This window comes from Amborella trichopoda, chromosome 1 (genome assembly GCF_054954075.1).
Source record: "Amborella trichopoda isolate Santa Cruz 75 chromosome 1, AtrichopodaSantaCruz75HAP2 v2.0, whole genome shotgun sequence".
Classification (NCBI taxonomy): domain Eukaryota; kingdom Viridiplantae; phylum Streptophyta; class Magnoliopsida; order Amborellales; family Amborellaceae; genus Amborella; species Amborella trichopoda.
This window is the reverse complement of record NC_142336.1, coordinates 10,486,386-10,509,088: the sequence shown is the minus strand read 5'-3', so window position 1 is coordinate 10,509,088 and position 22,703 is coordinate 10,486,386. Positions and strand designations below refer to the sequence as shown.

Below are 22,703 nucleotides of genomic sequence, written 5' to 3'. Positions count from 1 at the left end.
TCATAGATAAAGAAAAAAAAGGTATTTCTAGTCCTAAAACTAGTTCATCTGTTAACACGTTATCAAGATAATCCATTTTCAAGATCTTCAAGTATTTATAGATCAATTTGATTGTCACCACTATTGAAACTTTAAATTTCAAAATTCAAACAATAATAGATTTTCATAACATTGTAAGGTTTTGTGCGTGTTTTCAGTATAATTTTGTGATGCACCTTACTTCAATAATATAAAGTTGACACCTTACACAAACCTTACCCCCTTGAATAATGATGAGTGAGAAAGTAGAGAGAGAAACCATGGAAAAATACATGGTTTGGCTTCACACTTTCTCCGACGGCAAATGGACCAAGCACGGTTCACGTGCCACCTCTACCGCTCCTTTTTATCTTCTCATGCACCTTTTTATTATGGGTGCGGTTTGTGTAGAGCCGAGGCTCTAAACAATCAAATTAGAGCCCATCTAAACAATCAAATTAGAGCCAATCTTTAAATAGTGTCGAGAAAATTGGTTTCAATACTGAAAATCTTTGTAACAGTTTTAAAATATATTATTAACTTTAATTATAAAATTTAAAGCTTCAAAAATAGTGTAGGTTGGGCATATCTAAGAAACTTTAAAAATTGACGATTAAAAAATGCGTTACTAGATGTAGTATTTTCAAAAATTGAAGTCTATTTTTTCTCATTTCCATGTATCTTGATGTCAAGATGATTAATTTGAGCATAATTGTACATAAAAACAACCAATTCTAATGAAAATTTTAAGATAGGCTCTAATTTGATTGTTTAGAGCCTCGGCTCTATATAAACCTTCCCCTTTTATTATACGATGCCGTGTACGTGTGTACATTAGTTAGGGAAAATAATGTTTTATAAGCACTACATTCTCTGCAAAGGACAATTATTAAAGAGTAATTTATAAGTAATCGGATCTCTCTTTTCCCACCTTTCACATATACATCGTCTTCCATATGTGATTAGTTTAAGAAAAGCGTGGGATGCATGGAGCACTAAACCACTAAATTAATCCTCTTCTATTATCAAGCATTTTAGGATGTAAAATGCATGATTAATCTAGAGTTTTTCTAGGACCCCAAATTTTGGAGATGTGACCTAGACCAATTGTCAAGAAAAAACTTTATGCATATGCTTTGAAATGTAATATGATAAAATTCGAATTTTTTTTGCAGTTTGATTCAAGTGTTTAGAAACTCAAAATGTACTGGTTATTAAAAATACGAATATGGTGATTATGAAGTGGTCACAAAGTTCCATAAGATATTTTAAAGCAATTTTTGGGTAGGAGAGTAAATATTCAATTTATTCGCATGGGAGTACACTAATAGACATGCTCCTTCTCTAACATTTTTTTTTATTACAAAGCTAAAAAAAGTTCTTTTTTATAAAAAGAAAAAACAAGTTGAAAGGGCAAGAAATAACTAAGACACACTATCAGCCACCAAGAGAACAGGTTTGAAACACCCTCCTTAGCTAGAGAGTAAGCAGTCTTATTAGCCTCTTTATGCACATGTCCGAAAGTGATCTTCATAGAATGAGTAAAGTCCAAAGTGCACAGCTAGGTTGATCTCAATCTCCATAAGATATATTCCTTATTGCACCATTTAACAACATTTGGAAAATCCCTTTTGACAATAATTGGAGCACCAACAAACCGTTCTGAAAGAAACTGGATACCCTGCAATAGAGAACAAAACTATGCTTAGTTCATAGAGGAAATGCCACAAGGTCCAGAATAAAAGAGCACCAATGCAACCTTTGAATTACGCACCACACCTCCCAACCCCAACGGATCACTCAAAAGAACTCTCATCAAAATTTAGCTTAAGACAAACCAATGGTGGCGAGACCTAAAACACCTTAGCTCTAGGCTTATGGACATTCATCTTATATACATTATCCAGATTCACATATGAAATCAACCTTGGTAAGACCCCAATGCTCTTTAGTTATCAACATCCAACTCCACAAAGAACCTATAATCTTATCCTTCATTCTATCCTCACTCAATCACAACACCTCAAGACCTCACCACACTTCCCTTAGCACCACAGCCCTAAAACTTGTCCAAACCATTTTCCAACTTTTGTCAGGCCAGGTATATTTCATATGATCCAAAATATCCCTAGAAATCTTAGTATGGACAAATAAGTACCCATCTTCGAACGACACACCGGTCCATATATTAAATACTAAAGGATAATAAAGAAATAAATGATCATTAATTTTCTCATCATTTTTGCACATCATGCATATATTAATAAAATACTTAGGTGTTACTCAAAGCTAATTTGGGAAGTTTGCAAGTCATTATGATGGCTTGTAGCTTATAGACGAATGACAAAAGAGGCAAATGCTACCTCTCCATTGTCATAACTAGCATATATAGATAAGTAACAGATGGATTTAGATATAAATATAAGATGTAGTGCACCAGGTGTGACCTTGAAATGACACCAATTTCCAATAAGAGAAAAGATTAATGGATTCTAAGATTGGACTAATCATTATTAATCAAACTTATTTCTTTGTATTTCATTGTGGTTGTGATCAACTAAATTGTCAATTTTAAAAAAATCAAGGGTGATTAGGCAATGGATGTGGGTAATAAATTTGAAAATTAACTAGGGCTAGATTAAAAACAAAAAATTGATTTGTGTCGACAAAAAATACACATAAATTTCTATTTTGGAAGAAACAATTGCTTCGTTTTAGAGGCTTCATAACCCAAAGTTAGTGAAGGAATTAATTCCCGCGTGCCAAAGTTCTATCCCTTTCTACAGTTGGCATATAACCTAATATATATCCTAACTAATAAGATTTTTCGTCTTTAAAGACGAGTCGAATTTTGAGAGCTTGCGGATGTACCATGTACCCTAAATGATAGGCACTTTTTTTTTTTTTTTGGTAATTGAATGGGAAAAACATCCTTTACCCATTTTTTCAAATAGTTTAAGAGTTCTTTTTTTAAAAAAAAAAATTTATTTTTAAAATGTTAATGAGGTAGTCAGTGAGAATAGAAACCATACATTGTGTCTAAAGGTGTGGGCCCGTACCCCTTTCCCTACACTGGATGATAGGCTGAAAACGAAACTTACCATAATTTTAGAGACAATTGCCTATGTTGAACTAGTCGGTTACAACTTGAAAAGATTCGTAACCCAAAATTGGGATATATTATTTTTCGCGTTCCAAATTTTTTGTCCCTTGCTAAATTTGGCTATACCACTTAATATATAATGCGAAAAACAAGTTCCTTTTTTGAAACGAGTGAATATATCATTAGAAAAGCATCTTCTTTTTTGGAAAAGTTTATATACAGTCGAGGCTCTAAATAATCAAATTTGAGCCTACCTCAAAATTTTTACTAGAAGAAGTTGTTTTGATGCCCAAGTATCCTCAAATTAATTATCTCGACATCAAAATACATGGATAGACATAAAACAAATGGATTTCAAGTTTTGAAAATAGTGTATTTTGTAACACATTTTTTGACCGTTAATTTTCAAGTTTTTCAAGTTTTCATAGATCTAACTATCTGTACTATTTTTTAAGCTTTAAACTTTATAAATAAAGATGAAAATATATTTTAAGGCTATCACAAAGATTTTCAATATTGAAACCACATTTCTCGATACTATTTGAAGGTAGGCTCTAATTTGATCGTTTAGAGCCTAGGCTTTGTACAAACCGCACCCCTCCTTTTTAGTATGGGTTTTCTAGTAATTTCCTCATATAATACAAAATGTTCTCTCCTATCATGTATATGTTCATTGTCAATTAAGCCCTATTTGATAACAGGAAGTTAAATGTTCTTTGGAAACTGGAAGTTTTTCTTTCATTTCTGGAAAAATACTACCATTGATGGTTGGAAAGGTTTCCAAATTTCAAAGAAGCTCCAACTATTGAAACAAATGATTATTATATGGAAAATGAATGTTTGGGGAGATGTACAATCTAAAATCAAAGTTGCAAAGTCTTATATAGAGGAGTTAGATAATATTCAGTTTAGGGTGTGGTTTCTATGAGGTTGCAACCTTAAACAATCCAATTAAGGCGCACCTTACAATTTTATCATGACATGCAATTTTGTTGTAAAAAATTCTTAATATAATCTTAAAATCTATTTTCGTACCTAATTAAAAAATGTTAATTTAAAAAATGGCTAAAATCAAATAAATCGATAAATATATGAAAATCTTGAAAATAGACAGTCTATATAATGTGTTGCAAGATGCGCTATTTTCAGGACTCAAAAACGTTTTCTTTTTCATATTCATACATCTCGATGTCGAGATGATCGATTAGAGGGTTTTTTCAACATTAAAACAATATTTCTGATAGATTTTTAAGGTGCCTATGTGATTCTACATTTTAAGGTTGTAACCTCATATAAACTTTTCCTTTCAGTTTATGGGAGGTATTCTAACACATGATCAATTCAGAGACAGAAGCTTATGGGTGGCTATGTACAAACAATTGCTTAATTTGGAGGAAATCCATTGGAGATAAAGATATCATATGAAATGACTCAAGAAAAGCGATAAAAACACGAGATTCTTCCATGCCATTGCCAATGCAAAGAAAATGGATAACTCAATTCAAAGCCTTCGTATTAAAGAAATAGACTGTGACAACATATCATAGGTTTAAAGGGCCCTGGTTGATCATTTCAAGAAGTCTTATGAGGCCGATAGTGGGATTCAACTATCCATTCAAGATCTACTTTTTACTAGGTTACCGTTAGAACAAGTTCAGTGGTTGGAGAAAAAAATTAAAGAGCAAGAAATCAAAGATGCAGTCTTTAGCCTAGGCAAAAATAAGGCTCCTGGTCCAGATGGATACCCAATGACATTTTTTCAATCTTTTTGAGATATTTTGAAAGATGATATTGTTCAATTATTGGAATAATTTTATTTGAGGAGTAAAATTAATATTGCCATGAATTCCACTTTTATTGTTTTAATTCCAAAGAAAAATGTCATTGGGGAGATCAAAGATATTCGGCCTATTAGTCTTATTAGTAGTCTTTATAAAATAATAGCAAAGATTTTAGCTAATAGACTGTGCCAAGTGATTCACATGGTTATTAAAGGATCACAATCAACATTCTTGAAGGTAGGCAAATTATGGATAATAGTTTAGTTGCACAAGAATGTATCCACTCAAGAATCAAGGATGACAAACCGAGTTTTATTTGTAAGTTAGACTTTGAGAAGGCTTGTGATAAGGTTGATTGGGGGGGTACTGCAAAGTATCATGGCTAAAATGGGTTTTCGTTCAAAGAGGAGATTGTGGATTGATGGTTAGCCTCATTGTTTAGTTATTGTTAATGGCAAAGCAACTAGTTTTTTCAAATGATCAAGAGGATTGAGACAATGGGACATTCTTTCACCATTTTTATATACTTTGGTGGCAAAGAGCTTTAATGTCATGCTTAATGGATTGACAGTGCAATGGATCATATCAGGTGTTAATATTGGTAATAATGGTCTTATAGTATCACATTTACAGTAAATTGATGATACCATTATATTATGTGATCACACGATTAAAGAAATCACTTGTCTATGGATTTTCTTGAAAAATGTGGAACTCTCAACTGGACTTAAAGTTAATTTGAATAAAAGCAAGCTCATTGGTATTGTCTGTCTGCAAATGATAGTTTCAATAATGACACATTTATTAGGTTGTGATGTTGAGTCATTACCTTGTACTTATTTGGGAATACCTCTAGTGGATTTGAAACTTTCAAGATCAATTTGAGATCTGATGGTTGAGAGATTTGACAAGAAACTGGACACTTAGAAAGCTAAAATTCATTCTATGGGGGAAAGATATACGTTGATTAAATCTACTTTGTTCAACCTCCCAGTATATTTTATGTCTTTATTTAAGGTGCCAAAATAAGTTGAAAAACAACTAGAGATAATTATGAGAAATTTCTTGTGGGGAGGAGATGACATAATAAGGAAATGATTTCATATGGTGAGTTTGGGAAAAAGTTTGTAGACCAATGAAGGAGGGGGGATTGGGTGTTAGGAGACTAAAGCATATGAACTCGACAGTTTTAGTAAAATGGTGGTGGATGATCCATACACAACCTGAGTCTTTCTAGGTGTTTGTTCTGAGAGATAAATATAGAATGGATTTGAACTTTTGCCTCATTAAAAGTCCAAGAAACAAGATAAGTTTGTCCCATGTTTGGAGATGTATTGGCTATGAAAGATCTGTGTATCTACGACAATTTCGAAAAATAGTGAGGAATGGATAATCCACTCTCTTTAGATTTGACAAATGGATTGGAGATGACCGACTGGAGGTACAAACATATTCATTGAGGAGTATCAGACATTGTTGGAATTATTGAATGACATATATTTAACTCCGAATATGGATGATAATTTTATTTGAGATCCTACCCCTTCGAGAGATTTTTTGGTTAAATCAACGTACAATCTATTATTTTATGATTGTTGGAGAGAGTTGGATGCTTGTTTATTCCAGATTAAGACATTGCATGTGCCTCTTAAAGTGTAACTATTCTTAAGGATCCTGTGTTAAGATAAATTGACAACTTGAAAAATAGATGTTTAATTATCACCAATGTATGTATCCTATGCAATGACAGTGATGAATTTCGTAACATCTTTTTCACTCATACCCTTTTGTTACATATCTTTGGGATTGAGCTCAGTAGTACCTCAATCTATCATTACATTTGCCCCAAAATGTTAGAGCTCTTCTTGACCAATGGATCACACCCGATATTTCAAAGATGTGACCTATTCTTTGGAGATCTATTTGGATTAGCCTTATTTGGAATGTGTGGAAGGAAAGAAATAGAAGAGTATTTGATAGTATAAGGACAAATTTCTCTACATTAAAATCGAATATTTTGGCAGTTGCGTCTGATTGGTTCTTTGCACATAATGATAATGGATTTATGCCTAAAAATCTTCTTATTAGCAATCCCTTGGCAGTGGCGACTACTAGTGTTACCACCAACACTCCTAGAGAGGTTGTTTGGATACCACCACCAGTGAATCACGACAAACTTAATTTTGATGGAAGTTCACTTGGCAATCCATGGCGAACTGACTATGGTGGACTCCTTAGAAATAATTGGTTCACATTATATTTTCTTACTCTGGTCCTTGTGGTATCACAACAACAAAAGAGGCGGAAGCACGATGTTTATTATAAGGTTTGAAATTGCTATGCACTTTGAAAGGGGGCAAGATTATCAAAGGAGACTGAACGAATGTCATCGCCTAAAGTAAGATAAATATCCATTTTCCTTAGAGATTAAGGACTATTTTTCATCAAATATGGGATATTTTGTCAACCTCTTTGCAACAGTCCAACATTGTTATAGAGAGGCGAATGAAGATGCAAACTTTCTTGCCAAATGAGGAGTCCATACTCCCTCTATGTTGGTTACTTCATTTCTGTAATCTTATGTCTTTACTTGAACATCTTGTATTTTACATATGAATAAATAATAAGTCGTACGTTACCGTTCAAAAAAAAAGAAAAAAGAACATGAATATTATCTTTCTGGAAGTGTGAATGACTCTGCTTAATACAATGCTCTATCTGGAATTTTAAGGACGCTTTAAAACCATTTATTTGAACCTCAAATGTTTGGCTTCTATAAATCTGTAAATAAACCAATTTTTCATAATTTTTAGGGCGTATTTAATAAGCATAAGTTTTTGGAAGTGGGAGTTAAATGTCCCACTTCCATGTTTGATATTATTATGTGGAAGCTGTAAAGTGGAAGGGCAACCTTCCATGTAGCTTTTTTTTAGTGTTAAAATGGGTTCATTTTTGGAAGACCTCTCTTCCATAAGAAATGATGGAAGAACAGTCTTCTATAATTTGTGGGTGTTGAGACAGCCTGGTGTATCCCGATGATATTTGCATACCAGCCAGCTTTCTTAAATCACATTGATTTCCCTTAATCAGGCTGATTATTATTCCCTATTGTGGACTCTTCAATATAGAATGCTATCATGTACAATTCTATATATCTGTACAAGGTAGCCATAGAAGGGTCATAATAATACTGATTAATTCTCCCTTCGTAGAGGTAGGCCCAATCGGCTAAACCACGTAAATTCTTGTGTACTCTTTTTCACTCCTTTACTCTTAATTTGGTTTCAGAGCTAGTCAATCTACCAATAGCAACTCATTGCTCACGAGTGGTTTCTTCATCACTCTTAATCATGGAGAATTTTTATCGAGGTAGACATTCTCTTACTAGAGAAGCAGCTATTTTTTCTTAAGTTGCTCACCTCTCTCGTGCATCTTGCAGTCTCTTTGCTTGCATATTGCTTGTCCGTTGTATCTTGCTTGCAACTTGCTTGCGACTTGCATCCATTGATTGCATCTTGTTGTGGCCTTCTATTTTGTTTTTATCGTGGCCCATCCATTATTTTCCAAAACTTTGATACAAATTTATTGCTTTCCATATCTTTGATGCAAAAGCAAAAGAACTTGCTTCCCTCTCTTTCCATATTCTCGACTACTTTCTATATCCCTTGTCTGCAACCACGCCATTGCAAAGGTTCGATTCACAACAGTTAGCAAAGTGGTTTAGTTTCGATGTTAAGATTTAGTTTTGGATTAATCAATCGATTTCATGCCTTAAAACCCCATCCCTAGGCTTCCTCTATTGTTCTCAAGACCACTCCAACCACCTCTGCCATCTCTGCGGCATCCCATAACCGCTAGAAAATTATATTAAGAACTTTGTTGCATCTATTTTTCAGTGATATGCAAACACACCAAGTTACTGAAAACCCAAACTACTGTGTTTTCTCTCTCTACCTCTTACTTCATGTTGCTTTCATTCCTTTGGCTCCTTGCCATCATCATCTCATTGCTACTACCTCTCTCTTCTAACCTTGGTTTGCACCCCATTCCTTTTTCCTCCACCATCTGTGACTGATGCTGAGAAGCTTTCTTAAGTCTCTCATCTCTTTCTCTGTGACGAATTCTGTTGTTTTTTGCAACATCAGTTTTGGGAGGGCACTCCTCTTCATTCCTCATACTGTATGGTGAATGCTCCCTTCTTTTGGAAGAGTTGCGACTAAGTTGGCCACCACCATCAACAACCTTATTAGTAGATGGAGAATCGTCGTTCTCCCGTGTGTTTCCCCTCCTGTGTTTTCACAATAAAACCCAAAATCTATCTTCTCTCATAAGTTTGTAGTAAACCCCTGAAACCACATTATTTCAAGAATGCAATATTCTTATTCAACAATTTTGTAGGCTATCTATTCGCCATCTTCAACAACTACAAGGTTTTGGACCTCTTGGTTTTTCAGGTATTCTTTTTCGGTATTTTTTTCTGCTTGGCTCGGTAAGGACTTTCTTCATTCCTTTTTATTTAACCATTGTATTTGTTCTAATGGCTGAAAATTCCAACAATAATGAGCCAAATCCCAACCTTAGAATATCCACTGAATTATTAAAGGGAGGGGTTAATTATATTTTTGGACAAACTCTGCCAAATTATTTATTAGTGGAAAAGAAAAATTGGGATACATACATGGAACTAAAAAGGCCCCTCCAAGTATTGATCCAAAATATGAGGAATGGGAAACCAACAATGATTTGGTAAAATGTTGGCTTTTGAATTCTATGGCTCGCAAAATTGCTTCTAGATTTCAGTTTTGCTCCATGACTACCGCTGTCTGGTCTAAAGTGTATGGAGGTCTAAATAATGCTGCAAAAGTTTATCAAATTAAACAAAAAATTATGAATTTGAAGTTGGGTGATCAAACTTTTAGTGAGCTTATAGTGAGCTTATTGGCGTTGTCTTTGATACATTTGATTAACTGGATTCTTATCTACCCACCACTACTGATTTGAAAATACATAAAACTAAAAAAGATCAAGAAAATACATTCGCCTTGTTGTCTACTCTTGTACCTGAATATGAGGCTTTGACAAGCCAAATCTTACTATTTAAAGAAATGCTTGATTTTGATTTTGTTTGTTCCATTATTAATAGAGAAGAATCTAGGCGTTAAGCTATGATTGGAAATGATAAAAATCATCCAGAACAATCTGATAGGTCGACTCTTAAAAGTGAAACTCATCATAGCTCTGGAAAAGCCTTAATTTCAAACTTTAAACCCGGGCGTGGTTGTGGCAAAAACCGTGGTACTGGAAGACCTTACTATCCTGAATGTAAGAAAGAAGGCCATCTCATAGAAAATTGGTAGAAAATTCACCCTGAAAAAAGGCGAATAAAATGCAAGGAAAAAATAAAAACTCTGCTTAAATAGCCAACAATGATGTTCATCAAACTCTTGAGAAGTTAGCTCAAATATTTCAGAATTTTCACAGAGCTTCGATTGCTTCCAACTCTGAGTGTCCTAACCATGAACCAAGTAAATCCGTTTCTTTTGTTTCCCAATCACCAAAATCATTGGTTATTGATTCTGGAGCTATTGATTATATAACTGAGACTTCTAATCTGCTTTTATATATTGATAAAATATGAAAGGGAATCATGTCACAATAGCAGATGGAACTCTCATTCATGTTGAAGAAAATGGAAAAACCAAAATTTTTAGTAGCTCATCTTCCTATGATGTTCTTTATTTACCTTCTTTTTCATCTAATATTTTATCTGTTAGTAAAATCACCCAAAGTCACAACTGTGACGTAATCTTTTCTCCTTCAAATGTGTTGTTCCAGGACCTGGTCACGAGGAGAAAGATTGGTGAGGGGAAGCTGGTTCATGGGCTTTACATTTTGAATTCTGCCACAAAAGCCCTTGTCACTTCTAAAGAGAAGGAGGTAACAAATAGTATACAATGGCATATGAGATTCGGACATCCCTCTGAGAAAATTCTTTGTTATATTTTTCCTTCATTGCATTTAGACACTATGGGCTGTAATATTTGTCGATACTTGAAACAAACTTGTTTGCCCTTTAGAAGTTCTTATAGAACATCTCTTGCTCCATTTAATTTAATTCACATCGATGTTTGGGGACCTACTCCAATTAAATCTACTTGTGGACATCGATATTTTGTGATATTTATTGATGATCTTTCGAGAATAATTTGGGTATATTTACTCCATTCAAAAGATCAAGTTTTTCCCATGTTTCGAGAGTTCTCTAAATGATTGAAACTCAATTTGATGCCAAAATTAAAGTGTTGCAATCTGACAATAGGATAGAGTATGTGAACAACAATTTTTCCACTTATCTTAAAGACAAATGAATTATTCACCAAACTTATTGCGTTGGAACTACTTAACAAAATGGAATTGCCGAATGCAAGAATCGCCATTTACTTGAGGTCACTCAAGCTCTGGTGTTTTAGAGCAATATGCCAAAACATTTTTGGGGCGATGTTGTTTTAACATGTTACTTGATCAATATATGACCAAGCAAACTTTTAAAAAATAGATCTCCTATGGAAGTTCTAAAGGAAAGAAGATTTCTTTGAATCATCTCAAAATATTTGGACATGTCTGTTTCGTGCACAGTCAAAATGTTGATAAATTAAGCGCTACAGCAAAAAAATGTATTTTCATCGAATACTATCCCACTCAAAAGGCATATAAATGCTATGATCCGATCAACCACTAGGTTATCATTTCCCGTGATGTTGTTTTTCGAGAAAATGAACCATATTTTGTTCCCACTAAGGAAAATTTGATTCAAGGGGAGACGCATATGGTTATGCCCAACATTACTGTTGATAATTTTGATATTGATAAAAATGATGAAAATGAGAATGGAGGAGAAGCAGTTGAAGTTCCTCATGAAGAAGAACCTTGAGTTGAACCACACCAAATCGACTCTCGTGTGGCCTCCCCATACATTTGTCGACCTCAATATATCACTCGTCTCCTAAGTAAGTTTCATGATTTTTATACCTATACTTCCACCTATCTTATTGAACAATTTGTTAATTACTCTCATATCTCTCAAAATTACTTTTCTTATCTTAGCTCAGTTTCTTCCAATATGGAACCTGCTAACTTCCAAGAGGTTATTTCCAAGTACAGGAGTGATGGTACAATTGATAGGCACAAAGCTAGGTTGGTTACAAAAGGATTTACACAAACTTATGGTGAAGACTATAAAGAAACTTTCTCACCTGTGGCCAAAATGAACTCTATTAGAGTTCTTCTTTCAATTGTCACAAATCAAAATTGGCCCTTGTTCCAACTCGATGTAAAAAATTCTTTTCTTCAAGGTGATTTCGAGGAAGAGGTGTATATGGAAATACCTCATGGACACCCTAAAAAAAATTCTGATCTTGTGTGCAAATTAAAGAAAGCAATATATGGCTTAAAACAATCTCCTAAGGCTTAGTATGCCAAATTAAGCAGTGCCTTATTAAATAATGATTTTACTAAAAGTGCTGCTGATTCTTCTATGTTTATTAAAAGGAATTCTACTGGAATCGTTGTTGTATTGGTACATGTTGATGACATTATAGTCATTGGGAGCCACATACAAGGGATTGATCAACTAAAGAAATATCTCGGCAAGGTTTTTGATATTAAAGATGTACGAAAATTAAGGTATTTCCTTGTTATAGAAGTCGCTTATTCTAAGAAAGGATTGTTTCTTTCACAATGGAAATGTACTTTAGATATCTTGAGAGAAATTGGTAAAATTGGAGCTAAACCTATTGATACTTCAGTTAAGGTAAACAACAAGATCTCCATCGAGGATGGGGAACTTCTTCAAGATGTTGAAAAATATCAATGAATTGTTGAAAAATTAGTTTACTTAACTATTACCATACCATATACACCTATGCTGTGAACATAATTAGTCAGTTCATGCATAACCGTAGATTTTCTCACATGCAGGCTGTTGATAGAATTCTAAGATATTTAAAATCTTCCCCTGGTCATGGAATCTGGATGAAAAATAATGGACATGAAAACATAATTGGTTATTGTGATGCAGATTGAGTTGGTAACCCTTCAGATATAAAATCTACCATAGGTTTCTGTACTGTTATTGGTGGAAATATTGTCACATGGAAAAGTAAAAAGCAAAATGTTGTCGCTAGATCTAGTGCTGAGGAAGAATATCATGCCATGGCGTCCACAACTTGTGAACTAATTTGGTTAAAATCCTTCTCAATGATTTAGGTTTCAAGTCAGTCAAGCCAATACCATTATTTTGTGATAACCAAGCTGCAATCCATATTGCAACTAATCTTGTTTTTCATTAAATAACTAAACATATTGAAGTTGATTGTCATTTGTCAGGGGGAAGGTTCAAGCCAATACAATTTGTACGCCTCATATTAACAGTAAAAATCAACTTGCAGATATCTTCACTAAAGCAGTTGGCGAGGAAAAATTCATTCGTACTATTGACAAGTTAGGCTCGTTCAATCTCTTCGCACCAACTTGAGGGGGAGTGTTGAGACAGTCTGGTATATTCCAATGATATCTGCATATTAGTTAGCTTTCCTAAATCACGTTAATTTCCCTTAATCAAGCTGATTATTGTTTCTTATTGCGGACTCTTCAATATAGAATATTATCATGTACAATTTTACATATTTGTACAAGAGAGTCATAGAAGGGTCATAATAATACAGATTAATCCTCCCTTCGTAGAGGTAGGCCCAATCGGCTGAACCACGTAAATTCTTGTGTACTCTTTTTTTCTCCCATACTCTTAGCCGTGGAAGAGTCCCTTCCACCACGTGTCAAACACGCCCTTAGTGATATAAGAACTTATGTCTTCTACGAAGGAAATTTTTAAGACACCCCCATTCTTAGTAGTTCTTAAAAATTAAAGGTTTAGATCAAGTGTATAAGGAGTCGGTTATGTTCTCTCTCTCTCCAACCCATCCCCTAAATGAGTACAAATATTTCATGACTCCATGAACAAACCCACATCAAATTACACTTGAGAATACTTTATGATAAAAAAGAGTACGCTCATATAAGGGCATCCATAAATCCGCAAAAATTCATTCAAACTCAAGTAGAACTTAGTCTTGCACATTCGGTTAATTTTTCACCATTTGGATGGCCACTGTACAATCCATCTCCGAAAAAAATTTCATGATATGCATAGGAGGAAAACCTATGTTCATTTCTTGGTTGCCCATACATTCTCTTGTGCAAATATAAAAAAAAGAAAATTATAGGAAAGCTATGTTTACTCTCATTTGTTTCTTTGTATCCACTGACTCTATACTCTTACCTATAAGTGTTCCTATATTTTATGTGGCTAGGTGAATTCTATTCTCTTGGACTAGCTTCTTTACCCACACTCATCTAGACTATTACGGGAATCCTTGTCTATTTTTCACCACAATCAAGTGGCGTTGTGACACGTTACTTCTGAGAAACGCCTTGGCTAACCCTTGTTCATTTCTCACTATACCCGGGTTTTGGTATAGTGTGTCGTTTACAAGGAATGCCCTAACACAAGCAGAAAGTATATATTCTGGTTTTATAAGAACTTTTGGTAAAGTTTTATGTTGGTTGCGTACCTAACACAACCCACCCCTTTTACTCGGGCTTGGAACGAGTTAAGAGAGAATTTAAGGTCCTCATCCTTCTTAAACCAATATTACCAATACATAGATATTAAAAATGAAAAATAATGATAGACAAATTATCTAGAAAACCCTCAAGGTTCTTGAAAACAAAATAATACCCCAACTAGAATTTCCAAGTCCACCTCAACAATGTAAATGATAAACATGCACCCCTCAAAAATAATTAATTTTTGATATAAAACAAAAAGAAAAGAATTTTTTTTAAAAAAGAAAGAAGTAAAAGCGTTTGATTTATTTGATAACAGAAAAAGTATAAATGCATCAAAACTGACTAAAAAAACAACTTAAACTAGAAGCGATATATATTTTCTCTTGATAAAAAAGATACAATTAGTTAAGAGAAACAACTAAACTAAATGCCAAAAAGAAACTTTCATTATTTTTTGAGGTAATATTGCCTCATTAAGGGTATAACCCTTGATAGAATAGAACAACAGACTAGGATTCATGTAGAAGACAACAAATAGTTGGAAAAAGGCTATGATGAAGATAATAGTAATATATAAAGCAACCTACATAGTGAGAGATGATAAAATAATTAGCAAGTGGTTAGGGAGAAGTAGTGTCTGTTGGGTAGGTTCGTGGCGCGCTCGCGTAAGAGATGTTTGTTTATGTGTGAAGAATGAAAGAGAGATATTTTTATGTTTGTGCACGTATGCAAGTGAGAGAGAGATGTCTATGGTTTGCCTGCACATATGCATTGGTGTGTGTCACTAAGCTCTATATTCAAAATGACAGAAGTAATGGCCTACTGACCTTTTAACCTTACTATCAAGCCTCTTTGTTTAGCATCATGCGTATGAAGCAAGTGGCGTGTGCAGTTTCCTTAGCAACAAATCACAGAGGATCAACAAGACTTTTGCTACTTTGGTGGAGTTAAACACTCTCTCCTAGTAGACCAATTCTTTAGACCGACAAACTTATATGAGGGTGGTGAAGTCCTTTCAGTCTTAACTAAGCAAAAAACGAGGCTGGTGTGGCATTGTTGCATGGCTCATTCACAGCGGCCAAAGTTCCTTGATGGGAAACTAATGGCAAGATGGTATGAATGGATGGCTATGAGCAACTCAAACACAGGCTTGGTTCATTGGAAGATGAATAGCTCGACCTAATAGGATACGCAAGAAGTGAGCTGACCATACTTCTGGTTGGGCAGGTGCGTTGGCCATAAAGGTGATGGGCATCTGAATTGTGTAATTGCACTTGTGTTATTTTGTAATGATCATTGGTCATGTAAAGGTAATGGACATCTGAATTGTGTTATTGTGTAACATGTATGAGTTGGTGTATGCACAATAATGGATAGTGAATGTCATGAGCCTTGCAATGTATCAAAAAATATGCCCTATAAAATGAGCTGACAAGGTCTTATAGCTCCCTCTTACTGAGCCATGAGCATCCATCAGTGTGGGGTGTGGGCTGGTATTAATGTAGTAGGTAGTAAATGTGATATAAGCTTTAATGGGTATTGTAATAGTGTATCAATGCATGGGGGTTATATAAACCCCATGGCCAGATCATAGAGAGATTCGTAACTGTATACTTGCACAATTGTCTAGTAAAATAAGAGTGGCCTACGGCCATGTCTATTGCTTGTGCTAATGTGATCCTTGTGCACGTGCTTGACTTTGCTCTTTCCTCTTGAGTGGCTTGTGGGAGAACGGTCTAGCTTTAGTCAGGGTTGGATTTAAGCTTGGCGTCGTATAGGTTAGTTAGTGACATTTGGTAGGTTGGCATTGAAGTGGAGATTAGGTGATCATGGGTGGTGTCCGTGTTGAAATTCAAGATAATGTCAACCACCACAAGGAGCAGTTGAATTGAATCTTGATCTAAGGTGTCCAAGACAGTGGATTGGGGCAAAACCTCACTGCCTTGAAGGTTCGGATTAGTGACTTGGAATCTAAAGTACAGGACCATTGTGATACTTGTGATGCTCCTGTGGAAAGGCTCATATACGGTCTCAAAACCGTTTATGAATACGTCTAATGCCATCCTTTTGAGCCTTCAAAAAAATGCGACACTTTCCAAAAAGGCTTCAACAACATCATGACAGGCAAGAATCGAAAAACTGTGAGGGTGCTAGAGCCAAGGGCATTAAATGGCCAGAGCTCCAAAGTATTGGAGAATTTCTTAGGGGACATGGAGCAATACATTGAAAATACTTATGCCCATGAAGAGGATCATATTGGCATTTGTACAAGTATATCACTAAAGACTCAGAGCTAAAGTAGGGGATGTGGGTGAAGGACACACTTCAACTTGGGAGGCCTTGAAACGAGAGCTAAAAGATTAGTTCTTAATGTAGTTCAAGGCCTTGGGAAAAACCTGCTCAATACACCTATTGCACAACACAACTAGTAAAGAATTGTGCACACGCTTGGGAGGAGTCCAGGCCACAACGTTGCTGAGGTGACTAACTCAGGTGTCAAGTGATGACTCAATCAATGCATTATAAAGAAACTGTTTATGGTGATGAATGACTAATGGTCTTAGATTAAAAAAGCTGCCAATCAAGTGCCCAAGCGACTGCCAAGGAGGGCCAGGGGCATGGGGGTATAGCCCAAGCCTAGGCGAAGAGGGTCCCGCTTAGGCCGGCACCCAGCACCTAGCCATGGGCAGGCAACCAAGAACTGTGCCCACCTAGGGGCGAAAATGGAAAGGTGGGGTTTAGGTTGCGATGTGAGAGAACATCCACCCAACTTAAGTGAGGCGAAGAAGCAATATGGCAAGTAACATGAGTTTAGTAAGCATAACTCAAATTGTGGTAAGGCGGGTGTGAGCCCTTCCTTTTGAGGGGCGTTTGGGGCAGCATACGTCAAGATGGCATCAACGGACCTAACCATTCACTCAAGAAGATACATAATGGCAGCTTAAGGGCCTGAGTTGTGTGCATGACTAGAGACTTGGTGACGATTGAAAAACAATGAACTTGGCCAAAGGTGCGAGATGAGACAGGGTGGCAACATTGGACCTAACTATGAAAGAGCCGCTTTTTTACAATAAAAGAATGTGTTTTTTGAATAGTTCAGTGGTAGGAATTGAACTTGAGATGTAGCTATGCTAAATGTTTGCTTCTAACCACTCAAGCTCAAGTCCAATTCCTAAAAAAGAGGCTTTGTCCATGCAAATATTAAGCCTAGAGCGAAAGTAATCATTTATGGGGACCCAACATACGATAGTATGACATGGATATCAGAGTGAAGGTGGGGGAGGCATGTTAGACCCTTTTTTTTAGTGACATGCATGTCTGCTGTTCCCCTTAGCGACGAAACAAATGACAAAGAACCCGGAAGTCAAGAGTGGACTTGTGCTACTTGGTTGGAGTTAGCTCTCATGGTATACCAATTACTTAGACAACAAATGTATGTGAGGGATGTGAACTCCCTTTAATCTTGATCAGCAAGACTGGTGCAGTGATGCCGCATGGCGCATATACTTGTCGGTTAACGGCTAAAGGCCTTTGTGCTAGACCTAGGGCAAGACGGTGCAAACAAATAGCTAAGGCCAATTTCAATAGAGGTTTTGATGGTTGGACCATGAATAGCTCGACCTAACAAGAAATGGCCACAAAACATATGCACCAGGTGAGCTAACTATGCACTTGGTTAGATAGGGGCACTGACCCTATTGTTCAAGTGTGAGCATTTGAATTGTGTAAGCCCATATATAGGATTGTGCAATGGCCATTGACTATGTGAGATAGTAGTTTGCAATGCAGCTGATTTAGGGTATAATAAGCTGGTGCAATTGACTATGCAAGTCTGAATTAACATGCATAAGTACTTAAAACTCGAGGAATGGTTTAATTAAAAACTTGTTACCCCTTCAGAATGACTCACAAGGTCATTCTTTTAAGTTTTGAGGAGTGGACAAGTGTTACTACTCCAATACAATGGTAGATAGTGAATGTAGCACACGCCTCACTTTATTGTAATAGTGAATCAATATGCAAAGGTTATATAAACCCTTGTCTCAAATCCTTAAAATAGATTAGTAGCAGATACTCATGCAAACAAATAGTTAAATAAGAGTGAACCACAATCGATTATCTATTGCTTGTATTTGGGACGAGTCTTGCACATTCCTTGACTTTGCTCCTTCCTAGAAAACTAGCCTAGCTTTAATCAGGATGGAACCTAAAACCTGTATTGTCCTGCGACAGATTTTACCCCATGAAACTTTCGACATTTCACCAACTTTACAATGGTGTTTTACTGTAATAATATGCCTTCCTTAACAAAATATGCGTCAACAAACAGAGCCGAAGCAATGTGGTCAAAGCGCTCAACCTAACACTTATTGGACGTGTGGTTCACATGAAAATGTTTCCTAAAAAACTTTTTTACATAAAAAAATTTCTCATACGGTCAAATGTGGAAATACTTTTACATCAATTAATTGTTAATTAGTGTGAAAAGATATACTATGACCAATTCATATGAAAATAGTCCCACACTTGATCGCATGAGAGATTTTTTTAATGTAAAAATAATTTTTAAAAAATATTTTCACACAAACCAAACATATTAGTGTTTTTCGAAGAGAGCCATTACTGTGTGTGTGAGAAAGAGAGAGAGAGGACATATTGTGCTAACTGCGTAACATATAAATTTTTCAAGGAACAAAATTAGAACATAATCTGAATTTCTTCAAATGTCTCGCCCAACCATCACATAATTCACTTTGATTTTTCCATTTATAGCATGTTTGGGTACATGGATTTCTAGTTTCTTGGATATTGCCAAAATCCACCGTTTGGATTATTAGGATACTTAAAATCAAGAAAATCAAAATTATGAAAATAAGGCACACTTTCTCATAATTTCATTTCCATACTAAAAGCTGATTTTTTGAATTTCCAAGGCCCATGGATTTCACTCAATTGGCTCCCTCAACCCAAAATATAGGGAACATTTGGTAGGCATGAAAATTTTAGAGAGAGAAAGTACCTAAATTTTTTTAAAGCGATAAACTATTGCAAAATTTTTAGAGATAAACTATCGCAAATTTTAACTTTTAGAGAGAGTTTATTTAAATTTTGAAAGAGAGAAAGTATGTTAAAATTTTAGATAGAAAAAGTAACAAAAATTTAAAACGATAAACTATCTCAAAATTTTAGAGAGAGAAACTATCTCAAATTTAGTTTTAGGGAACAACTATCATATTTTAGAGAGAGAAACTATGTCAAACTTTTACAAAGAAACTATTTCAAAAATTTTAAAGAGAAACAATCTCAATTTTAAATTTTTAGAGAGAGAAACTATATCAAATTTTAGAGAGAGTACCTAAAAAAAGTTTGAGATAAAAACTATCTCAAAATTTCTAGAGAGAGAAAATATATCAAACCTTAAGTTTTAGAGAGAAAGTATTCTTAAAATTGTAGAGAAAGTATACTTCAATTTTTAAAAAGAAACAACCATAAATTTTAGAAAGAGAAATTGCTGAAAAAAAATTAGAGAGAAATATCTCAAGTTTTTTAGAAAAAGAAACTATCTCAAATTTTGAGTTTTAGAGAGAGAAACTATATTAAAAATATAAAGATAGAAAGTATATCAACTTTTAAAGAGAAAAACCATCTAAAAATTTTTAGAGATTGAAACTATCTCAAAATTTTTGTAGAGATAAACTATTACAAAATTTATGTTTCAAAAAGATAAAATATCTTAAAATTTTAGAAAGATAAACTACATCAAATTTTGGAAAGAGAAAATACATGAAATTTTTAGAGTGAAACTATCTCCAAAAACTTCAAAGAGACTCTCAAAATTTAAGTTTTGGAAAGAAAAAGTATCTCAAATTTTAAATTTTAGAGAAAGAAACTATATCAAATTTTAGAGACACTGCATCAAATTTTAAAGAGAGAAAATATCTCAAAATTTTAGAGAGAAATTATCTCAAAGTTAAAATTTTAGTGAGAAAAAGCATCCTAAAATTTAAGAGAGTAACTATAGCAAATTTTAAAAATAAAGTATATAAACATTTTTAGAAAGAGAAACTATCACAAAATTTTGAGAGAGAATTTATTTCAAATTTAGATGTTAAAGAGAAAGTACCTTAGAATTTGAGAAAAAAACTGTCATATTTTAAAAAGAGAAAGTACTTAAAAATATTTCGAGAGAGAAACTATCTCAAAATTATTAAAGAGGGAAACTATCTTAAGTTTTAAGTTTTATAGAGAGGGTATATTAAAATTTTAGAAAGAAAAACTATATTAAATTTTAGAGAGAGAAAGCACCTAAAAATTTTAGAGAGAAACTATCTCAAAATTTTTAGAAAAAATTTCAAATTTTAAGTTTCGGATAGAAAGTATATTAAATTCTAGAGAGAGAACCATATCAAAATTTAGAGAGAGAAACTATCTCAAAATTTTTATAGACTATCTCAAATTTTAAAGTTTAAGGAGAGAAACTTTATCAAGTTTTGTTACCAAACAATGTAAATGAAAGTAATTGCAAGGAATCCATGAATTTTAAATATATCCAAACAAGAGATTTGAAGAATCTATGATAAAAATCCTTAATATTGAAAATCCATAGATTTCCTTGGATTTCAAATATCCAAGATTCTTAATTTCCCCCGATCCAAACGGGCCCTAATGGCAATTTAGAAATGGGTGTGGTTTTTAAAAGGTTGCAACCTTAAACAATAGGCACACCTCCAAATTTTATTGTAACATGAAACTTTTCCCAACCCTCATTTGATTTTCTAATTGTGCTAATCATAATGAATTACACATCCATTAGATGGAATGTAGAGTGCATGCGAGTCATCCTTGGTTTTCACCCTTCCATTCAAAATTTTGGTTTTTCACCCATCCATTCAAAATTTTGGTGAACTAAAACTGCTTAGAAACACATTTTGTATCCAACAAAAAAATTCTCCCATAAAATCTACTTTTCTCACATCCAAGCCACCCCAAATGCTTGAATCACCCATGTCTACTGCATATTAAAGAGAAAAAATGGTTATTTTTAAACACTCCAAAGAAATGAAATGCAAGCTTATTGTCTATCAATTTACTCCAACCCAAATCTGTGCGGCATATGATAACCAAAATTGTGCGGCATATGATGTATTAAGCAGCCCGAAATCACAAAAGGCAAAGTCATTAACAATTAATACATTTCGAAGTTTTAAATATATACATGTTACGAGGAGACAACACAAGAAATAGAGGTAAATTACCACGGGTGCGGTTTGCATAGAGCTTCGGCTCTAAAGAATCAAATTAGAACCTACCTTCAAATAGTGTCGAAAAATACGGTTTTAATACTGGAAATCTTTGTGAAAGCTTTCAACTATATTTTCATCTTTATTTATAAAGTTTAAAGCTTCAAAAATAATGTAGATCGACATATCTATGAAAACTTCAAAATCAACGGTCAAAAAACCCATTGCAAAATACAACATTTCCAAAACTTGAAATCCATTTTTTTTTCTCATGATTATGCATCTTGATGTTGAGATTATCAATTTGACGATATTTGGGCATCAAAACATCTTCTAGTGAAAGTTTTGCAGTAGACTCAAATTTGATTGTTTAAAGCCTCGGCTCTATATAGACTTTTCCCAATTACCACATCATGCTTTATACTTTTAAGAGATATACTTTTAAGACACTCACACAAACTTGATTTTGCATAGATGCAAGCAGTGTTTCAAAAACCGGATCAGCAGGTGGACCGTTCACCCGTGGATCCATGTTGGGTTGTGATTCAAATCAGGTTTAAATCGGTCTAAATCGGTGATTCAAAAATAAGTATTAAAAATAAAATAAAGGTTTATAAGGTGCAGATTTAGAAGACGTAAAAAAACATTAGATAAACAATATATATATATATATATATATATAGAGAGAGAGAGAGAATAATGATCCTATGAGACCCTCACACACCCATGTGTGTAGGACCCCAAAGAATCACCAATATTTTGGTACAGATCTCTAGAAAAGTTATCATATGGATATAAGACTTGACTTTTATAGAGATCTGTACCAAATTTAATGGTTATTCTTTAAGATCCTACACAGATGGGTGTGATATATATATATAAGGGCCGGGGCCAAGGCCGAGACCAGGGGCTATAGCATACTGGAACCGGTGC

General features: G+C 34.4%; 1 protein-coding gene across 5 annotated transcripts in view; it reads right to left on the bottom strand.

Annotated features, from left to right (window-relative positions):
* Positions 1-1,358: 1,358 nt before the first annotated feature.
* The window catches only part of LOC18442760 (transcription initiation factor IIB), a 38,712-nt gene continuing 17,367 nt past the window's right edge, over positions 1,359-22,703 (bottom strand). For 2 of the 5 annotated variants that reach the window (XR_016051358.1, XR_016051363.1), the window contains exon 8: positions 21,282-21,541. The gene's annotated coding sequence lies outside the window, so the exon portion shown is untranslated. Of the gene's footprint in view, positions 1,700-21,281; positions 21,542-22,703 lie in introns of those variants that run through there. The other 3 variants (XR_016051355.1, XR_016051359.1, XR_016051356.1) reach the window with 2 other exon arrangements.